The sequence below is a fragment of the Vigna radiata genome, unplaced genomic scaffold (assembly GCF_000741045.1).
Source record: "Vigna radiata var. radiata cultivar VC1973A unplaced genomic scaffold, Vradiata_ver6 scaffold_482, whole genome shotgun sequence".
NCBI lineage: Eukaryota > Viridiplantae > Streptophyta > Magnoliopsida > Fabales > Fabaceae > Vigna > Vigna radiata.
Genome location: NW_014542919.1, coordinates 54,476 through 64,810, shown reverse-complemented (window position 1 = coordinate 64,810; position 10,335 = coordinate 54,476).

Genomic DNA, 10,335 nt, shown 5'->3' with positions numbered 1-10,335 from the left:
TTGTAGAAAAGTCTAAAATAGGAAGAAAAATCAAGAATATTCTACATAGGTAAAAATCTAGAAAATTCCACATAAGTTGTGGCTAGCATATTCTAGAATAATCCATGGGTCTATAAATACCCATGTACTCTACCATTTGAAGTATGTAGACAAGAAGCCAACATCTATCTAGGAGATTTGGCCATGAAGGTAGAAGTTGATGACTTATGGCAGCTTTGGCATAGGAGATTTGGCCACTTCAACACACATGCCTTAAAGCTTCTACATCAGAAAAACATGATGAGAGATTTTCCATTCTTGAAAGAGAATAATGAATCGTGCGAAGGATGTCTCCTCGGAAAACAACACCGATTACCATTCTCAACAGACAAAGCATGGAGAGCAAAAGACTTATTGGAGTTGATACATATCGATGTTTGCGGACCAATGAGGACGCCTTCAAATCACAACAACAGGTATTTCATCCTCTTCATTGATGACTTCTCTAGAATGACATGGGTCTATTTCTTAAAGGCAAAGTCAGAAGTCTTCGGAGTATTCAAGAAATTTAAGGCCCTTGTTGAGAAGCAAAGTGGAAAACAAATAAAAGTACTCAGAAGTGATTGTGGCAAGGAGTACACATCTCACGAGTTTGACAAATTCTGTGAAGATGAAGGCATAGAGCGACAACTTACAGTTGCATATACTCCACAACAAAATGACGTGTCAAAGAGAAAGAATCGCACTGTTATGGAGATGGCAAGATCAATGCTAAAGAAGAAAAACATGCCTAACACTTTTTGGGCTGAAGCAGTCTACACTGCAGTTTACATTCTAAATAGATGTCCAACTAAGGCAGTCCAAGACAAGACTCCTATTGAAGCATGGAGTGGGAGAAAGCCATCAGCTAAACACCTACGAGTATTTGGGTATATCTGCTACATACATGTTCCTGATCAAATGAGGCATAAGCTTGAAGACAAGACTATACGAGGAATATTCTTGGGATATAGCACACAATCAAAAGGCTATCGAGTCTACAACCTACAAACAAAAAAGCTCATCATTAGTCGAGATGTTGAAGTTGATGAAAATGCTTCTTGGAATTGGGAGGAAGAAAAAGTTGTTAAAAGCAGCATTCTACTTCTAGTGCAACAATCTCAAGAAGAAACTCAAGAAGAGGCAGAAAATTCAGGTACACTTTCTCCACCTCCATAACAACAGGACTCTTCATCTGAATCTAGTCCAAGAAGAGTAAGATCTTTGGTACACATATATGAAACTTGCAATATAGCCATGATTGAGCCTAACTGTTATGAAGAAGCATCAAAGCAAGAAGTATGGGTCAAGGCTATGGAAGAAGAGATTAAAATGATTGAGAAGAATAACACTTGGGAACTCGTAAATTGCCCTCATGGAAAAGACATCATAGGAGTAAAATGGATATATAAAACAAAGCTTAATCCTGATGGAACTATACAAAAGAACAAAGCAAGATTGGTCGCTAAAGGCTACTCACAGCAACCAGGAATAGACTACAATGAGACATATGCTCCAGTTGCTCGCTTAGATACGATTAGAGTCTTAATAGCTCTTGCAGCACAAAAAGGATGGAACATCTATCAACTAGATGTCAAATCAGCCTTTCTAAATGGAGTGCTCGAATAAGAAATTTATGTTGAACAACCACAAGGCTTCATCAACAAAGGAAATGAAGGCAAAGTACTAAGACTTAAAAAAGCATTATATGGCCTGAAGCAAGCTCCTTGAGCATGGTATAACAAGATTGATAAATACTTCATCGATCAAGGATTCAGGAGGAGCAAGAGTGAGCCAACACTATATATTAAGACACAAGGTCAGTACCATCTCATTATCTCTTTATATGTCGATGATCTTATTTATACAGGAAACAACATAGAGATGATGAAAGAATTCAAAGAAGACATGATGAAAACATGTGAAATGACCGACCTTGGCTTGATGAACTATTTCCTCGATATAAAGGTAAAACAACAAAAAGAAGGCATATTTATCTCTCAAAAGAAATATATTGAAGCTCTACTAAAGAAGTTCAAAATGAATGGTTGTAAACCTGTCGCTACTCTGTTGGTGGTAAACGAGAAGTTACAAAAAGATGATGGAGCACAAGAAGCAGATGCATCACGATACAGAAGTTTAATTGGAAGTCTCCTTTATCTCACAGCCACACGACCAGACATTATGTATGCTACAAGTCTTCTATCAAGATTCATGCAAAAGCCAAGTCAGATTCATTATGGAGTAGGAAAAAGAATTTTAAGATATCTACAAGGCACAAAGGAGTTTGGCATATGGTACAAAACCATGACTAACTCAAGGATGATTGGCTACACAGATAGTGATTGGGNATCACAGAGTATTTAACGTTAGAAGAGATTGTGGTGGGAATCATGGGCACCCTCACACACGTTTTCGAAACGGTTCTTTTATTTTAAAAATGGACCACTTTCAGAATATTAATTGCTTTTAAAATATTAACTGAAAAATAAATAAAATAAATGGGAAAGATATAATATTAAATAATATAATATTAAAAATATAACCTCTCTTCTGTATAAGGCTAACATCAATCGCATTCTTTAAAGCTGGTATTTATTTGTTATCTTACGGATGTTCTTTATTGTCAATCTTACATTACCATATTTCTTAGACTGCAGGCACAACCTTCCAACACTTCCGATGCGTACAAGGGGATGTTTGATGCGTTTCGGAGAACTTTTCAGCTTGAAGGCTTTATAGGTTTCTACAAGGGACTCTTTCCAAATCTCCTCAAAGTTGTGCCGGCTGTAAGCATTACTTATGTGGTCTATGAAAGTATGAAGAAGAAACTAGATCTGGATTAGAGTCTTTATGTACGGGTACCATCACAATATGCTTCCAGGCAACAAAAAAGCCCGTTTTTAAGTATCAAGAATTTAGCTTAACCCTAGGCACAAAGTACTTCTGGAGTTGTGAACATTCACATGGCAGGTAAATTTCATTCACTCCGTATACCATGCCTCTTGGTTTGAGTATTGTGTTGCTGATGCAATTGTATTGATGATATTTTTTTTTTGTAAGTCATGAATTTTTGATGATGACGATAATAAGCTATATTAGAAAATCATTCATTCTGAGGATACCTTAAAACACAATTTTGTAGTCAGAAGCTCAGAAAGTTTTTCTTGTTTATGTGAACGTGTGATAGAGAACTATTAAAGTGTAATGCAAATTCTAGAAGAATGTAGAAACACCTTAGATAGAAGAATTCAAACGTAATACAAGTTCTAGAATGTTGTAGAAAAGTCTAAAATAGGAAGAAAAATCAAGAATATTCTACATAGGTAAAAATCTAGAAAATTCCACATAAGTTGTGGCTAGCATATTCTAAAATAATCCATGGGTCTATAAATACCCATGTACTCTACCATTTGAAGTATGTAGACAAGAAGCCAACATCTACAACAACTAAGACAATTACAACACTTCTTCCAACTACTACTACATCCTACTATCTCCACATTTCCTCTACCTTATCAACTACTCCTTTCACAACCTTTAAATACTAACAAGAACTAATGCTATATCATTCTTAGATGGAAAAATACCTTGCCCTAACTCGTACCTAGAGATGGTTGAAAAAAAAAACGCCATCTGATGGCTGAAAGCATTTTGTATCACAAAATAAAACAATATTCTACGATGCGTTCTTCAGTCGAGCTCATCTTCTGGAAATATAGAATTCACAGCTGTTTGAGCCAAATATTCAAAGGTACATAAAATATTTGTGGACGAAGAAACACAACAGAAATTATCGCCATTCATACCATAGAAATCAGTTCAGACTTGTATCAAATGTTTAAATTAAATTACTTATCCAACAATGCCTTCATTTTAGCTTAAACTAATTTATTAGATGACTCTATTTAGTATGTATCGACGAATGCTATCTACTATATTATATTTAATCATATTATTGTTATTCATTTATGAGCTTAATTTAGTACGACTCTCAGCATAATTATTACAAAATTACCAATTTTAATTATTTTAATAATACAATATAAAAATAAAACTTCCTTATCGTCCGCTTTTCACTGACTATTTTCCACATGTGTACTTCATTTTCACGCAACGGAAAAGTTGATTCTTTGAAAGCTGAAACTCCAAACTTAATTTTAGTATTAAAATAAGAAAGATTCTTGGGAACCCTATTCCTTTATATAATTGAGATTTGTGTTACGAAAATATTATTTGAGCTAATTTCTTTTCATCCTTTCCCCCGTTACACTAACTATACCTAAACTATGTTGTTACAAATACTCTTTTAAGTTAATTTCAGTCTATGACGTTTGTTTAATATTTCATTCTATCTTCTGAAACCAAATAATAATAATTTTTTAGGGTTTAGGAGTGAAAATCAAGAAAACCCATTGTCAAAGGGACAAAGAACGTGAACTATGCCTATGTATTACATCCGCCATGATAGAAAGAACAAAATAGAAACGAAGGAAAACACAAACCAACCAACATGCACCTCAAAAGATAAACCCAAGTTAACATCCCTTACATGGATGGATCCTTTGCTTCACGTCTGCAGCCTCAACATCCCTTCTCCAAGCTTTTTGTTTCTTCTCCAAGCTTCTCACGGTGCACTTCATGATTTCCTTCTTTTGTTTCTACCTTCTCTCACAGTTTTCTCCTCTCTCTCTCTATTCTTTTCTCTTTTCTCCAATCCCTCCTTATGTATTTATTCATCAAGAACCAAACCCTAACCCCTAAATATATCTTCTATATTCTTAATCTTCTTTGGCCCAGAGGATCTTAAATCCCTTATAGATGACATTCTTTGTTTCTTTTCCCCATTCTTTTCTCATGTTTGGCTAACACTTCCTTATTGCATTGTTCCCTTCTTAATCAAATACATGCACGTTTCCCTCAATTTCACGTGGACTTCTCTTTGCAAACCAAACACTTATTTTTTTTTTCTATTTACAAACCACCCAATTTCCCAACCTGTGGGCCGTAGTATCCAACACTAAAAGCAACCATTCATTTAACCCACTGTGGTCCCACTCGATCAACTTTTATTTAAGGTTAAATACATCATTTGGTCCCTTTTTATGGTGCTTTGGTTCCGAATAGTCCCACCTTTAAAAAGAGTTCACTAAGATCCCATATTTCAATAAAAATTGTTCAGTATCGTCCTTTTGGCAGACGACGTTAAAATCTTAACAGTGAAGATGCTAGATTGACGAAACGTTGATGAACTGTTAAATTGGAAGCTTACGTGGCTCTGTGAAGTCATTTACATGTGTAAATAATTAAGATAAAAATAAAAAAATGACATAAAAGGGGTTAAAGTAAAAAAACCCTTACCCTTATCTGATTACTCCATTTCTGGGTTTTTTGCTGTTGTGAAAGTGGCGATTTCTGGTTGTACTGTTGATTCTACTGTTGAATCCTTGAAGGCGCAAGTGGAATTTCGTACGGAGGTGAGGTAAGGGGTCATTATTTGAGCCTAATTAGTTCATGTTGTTGATGTTTTATTTGGGGGTTAGGGTTTATTTGGGGGTTAGGGTTCATGTTGTTGTTGACTCTGATTTTGGGCGTATAAAAAGTTGTTGTTTTATTAATCACCTTATTCAATTGAAAGTAACAGTTGGAAAAATAACCATATATATCATTTACATGGCGCAACACTCATTAGACAGCGTTTAGGTTTTGTTCTTGGTCATTGCATCACTCATGATAAAACTAGGTTGGAATCGAAGTTATCCCTTCCATGTCATTTTTCATAAGGGGAATAAGATTACCACAAAAATAGTGATCCATATGCATTAAATTAATATAAAGGAACAATCCAAGAAACAAAAACAAGTGGCTATATTGTATGATTGATAACGGTCTAAAAACCGTTATTTTCATGCATAAATTTGATATCAAAACACACCCTTTGTGGCTTAGAATGAGCTTAGAATCAAGTAAAACACTTAAGTTGAGTCACATGAGAGTCGAAAGTTGTTTTTAGAGATATTATGCTTGTTTTGCGGGGTTTTGATGAGAATTAAGGATGGAAGTGAAGTAGGAAGGTCTTAGACTCCAGAAAGAAGAAGAAAAAGGAAGAAAAGAAGAGTCTATGGACCGCTCAACGTCAAATTCCAACGTTGAGCGTCCTATTCGAGGGAGCAGCACTGTCTGGCGCTCAGGAGGCGAAGCTGAGCGTCCAGAGCGATTAGAGGCAAACCGCTCAGCGGTGAGATTGACCGTTGAGCGGTGGCGCGGCTTGAGGGAAACCGCTGAGCGGTAAAGTTGGACGCTGAGCGGTTGTCTACTGGGCTTGGGCTTAAATTTTGTTACTTTTTTGTCCTATATATAACCTAGTGCGATTCAAATTTCATTCTTTTGGCAGAAGAAGAAGTCCAGAGTTGTTCTACACACCTTAGAGGAGGTTTCTTGGATGCTCAGGCTCCAATCTACCAAATTTAGGGTTTACTCTTCCATTCTTTCATTGTATTTCATCTAGATTCACCATGTCCATGGTGAACTAAACCTTTGGTTGTTAGGGAACAATGTAATCTTTTGAAACTCTCTTTTATTGAACTTCTTATTTATCTATATGCTTGCATATGCTTTGATTATCAATTGTTGGGTTTCTTATCTATGCTTAAAGCTTTTATCGTTTAACTCATTCAATATAAAGATGTTTGCCTTTGTCGATACGAGGACGTACGGGGAAGACATGAATTGATAGGGAATTCCTTGATTAAGCAATACCACCTAGGAATAGGGGTAGGACGATCAATTGTATTTTTGCTTCTGTTTATAATGCGTTGCTAGTTACTAGGGGAGACTAGGGATAGTAAGCCAGTAACTAGTAGTAGACTCTTTTCACTGAGGAATCGAGTTTAGGGTAGACTAAGAAAGTTTGCATGACAATTAGATAATAAAGCGAATTAAATAAGAAGAGTAGATAAAAGAGAGTGGATAAGATGAAATTGTAAACCCCAACAACTCCATTCATTCATATCTTTTTCTAGCCAATTGAATCATCTGCATTTGCATGTTTATTTTTGTTCTTGCATTCCACCACAAGATTTATTCCTTTACAAGTCTTACAAAATTAATTTACATGAAAGTTAAGGCCTAAGAGTCCTTTGGGAAAACGATACTTGGACTTACCCATTTTATATTACTTGATAACAATTTGGTACACTTGCCAGGGACTTAACAATCATGTAGTTTCTCTCTCCTGGTCTGTGATTTTTGGTCTGTTGTGGGACACTGACAGTGTTCAGCCTTAACGTTACCCTTTTGGGTTTTCTCTTCCTCACGACCTGAAACTATCTTGTGTTGGATACCTGATGAATATGAGCTTGCTCTTTGGTTCTGTGGCTGACACCAATCTGAGGCTAATACTACTTCTTTTTCTACTTCAAAGAACCCTAACTTCAACGAACCCTAACCCACCCCTTTTATTAACCTCAACTTTAAAGATTTCAGCCAACTCACTTCACTTCACACAGCCACGTAAGCTTCCAATTTAACAGCTCATCAACGTTTTGCCATGCTAGCATCTGCACCATTAAGATTTTAACGTCGTCTGCTAAATGGACGATATTGAACAATTTTTATTAAAATATGGGACCTTAGTGAACTTCTTTTGAAGGTGGGACTATTTTGAACCCAAGCACCATAAGAAGGGACCAAATGATGTATTAAACCTTTATTTAGAAAACACTCGTGAGTCCCACACGCTTGCACAAAAAATAAAATAAAAACCAAGAGAACGGATGTGCGTGGTTTCAAACCATGGCCCCGTTATATAACACCAAATCCAACCTTAAACATTACAGCACAAATTTTTCATTGAAAAATATACACAAAAATATCCGTATAAATCATACAAACTACAACATATATTCAGAAAAAATTAAATAAATAAAATTATAAATTAATTTATTTATCTACCAACAATTTTAAAACAAAATCACATAAAAAAACTATTTTTTTTTTCAGATTTTACAATAATAAAGCTCTTCTAGAAAAGAAGTTTTGATACCATACTAAAATGATATAAGTTATTCTATGGTTTAAATTCTTATGATGCAAAAATATGTTTGACTCATAAGAAGACACAAGAAGAAAGAAGAAGAAAAAAGAAAAAAAAAAGGAAAACCAACATAGAAACAAAGAAGGTAAAAGATAACAAGAAAAAGAGATATATTATTAACTTATTGCTTGCTTCTTAATAAAAAAAAATAAAATAAAACTCGTTATATATATCGTTTAAAGGAAAACAAGCCAGACGTATCTTTGATCCTAATGTTGTTTTACTTCATTCCATAGACAAAATATGACACATAATTATCTGCCGAACATGTCAAAGGCTAATTGAAAAAGGCATTCAATGTACAAGCTTTTTGCCCTTCTTTTGTGAAAACTATCCAAAGTCAATCATGTTGGATGATGAATACTCAAACTATGTTTATAGGAAAATAACAATGAAGTTTGATAAAGATATTTTCTCTGTTGTTACCAGACGATTCCTTAATAGAGATATTTTCTTTATTGTTATCAGATGGTTCCATAATAGAGATATTTTCTCTGTTGTTGCCGGAAGGTTGCTTTATTGTTATTCAGTTTCCGAAAGCTGATACTTACCGTATAGTTGCTGTCAGAGTGACCACTGAACGACCCGTTCGGTCTTACCGAACGATCTGTTCAGTCCTAGTGATTTTTTAGTATTTTTGTTGTTTCTTCTTTTCTCCTTTTATATAAATTCCTTGCTTCTGCTGTACTAAAAAGATTATTCTATCAGTAATATTCATTCATAGTTTTTCTGCTTTCTGGAATTCTCGTTTCTCTCTTTCAAACACACTTACATGGTATCAGAAGAAAGACAATAATCAGGGTTCTTCGTTTGCCTTCTTTTTCTTCATCTTCTTTCTTTTGCTCTTTTAATGGCTTCCTCTAACGCGTCCACCCCCACCACTACCGCCTCTACCACCGCTGCCACCGATCATCTCACTAATCCCACCCATCCTTTGTTCCTTCATCCTGGTGAAAACCCAACCCTTATTCTTGTCAATGCGGCACTCTCCGACACCAATTATGAACAATGGAGGCACGACATGCTTGTTGCTCTTGAAACCAAGAATAAAGATAAATTCGTTCTTGGTACTATTTCTTGCCCTCTTCCTACTGATGTTCTTCATGACGCCGGGAAAAGATGCAACAAAATGGTGATTTCTTGGCTGACGCGTTCTATGACTCTACCCATCAAACAATCTGTTATGTGGATGGATTCTGCCTCCGAGATTTGGAATAATCTCCTCCAACGCTTTTCTCATGGCGATAAGTTCCGTATCGTTGATCTTCAAGAGGCTCTCCAATCTTGCAAACAAGGTGACTCTAACGTTTCTCAATATTACACTCGTCTTCAAATCATCTGGAAAGAACTTTCTCTATATCAAACCCTTCTTGTCTGCACCTGTAAATCTCCTTGCACTTGTGGCTTACTGACCAAGATTCAACAAGAACGAAATGATGATTCTGTCATCAAGTTTCTTCGTGGCTTAAATGATGAATTTTCTCAAGTCCGTTCTCAAATTATGCTTATGGAACCCATGCCGACTCTCCCTAAAACCTTCTCCTTGGTCCTTCAACAAGAACGGGAGTTTCATCATTCTTCATCATCAACTCCTCAAGATTCCATGGCCAACGCTCATTTTCAGGATTCTCAGAACAAGACTTTTCCCACTTCTCGTGGTGTTTTCTCTGGTCGTGGACGAGGACGTACCACAAAATTTGGTGGTCGTGCTAAATACTGCGATCATTGCAAACAAACTAATCACACTTCTGACAATTGCTAGATCAAGTATGGCCTTCCTCAAGGCTATAACCCAACATCAGAACAGATTCTGCTCCATCTAATCCTTCTGCCCACCTGACTGATGGCGTTTCTATCCCTCCCACTGACTCCCCTGCTGATGCCACCCAAATCCAACGCAATTTCGCTCAAGAACAGTATGACGACTGTGACACCCGGGCACTGACGAGGGCGGGGAGTGATCGTCGGTGCAAGAAGCATGGTGCAGGGGGCACGGACAAGGAGCGGCTCCTGGCAGGCTTCGAGTGGAAGGGGCACATGGACGAATGAAACATACACCAGAATGAGAGGGATCTGGAGACTGTATAGGTATGGGACTATACAGTTGAAAGATAGCTTAAAGGAATTGATTTGGCTACCCATATCACCAAAATGCATTTACTTTTCGGAAGCCTAACCCATAAGAACTCCATGGTTAAGCGTGCTTAGCTTGGAGAAATTCT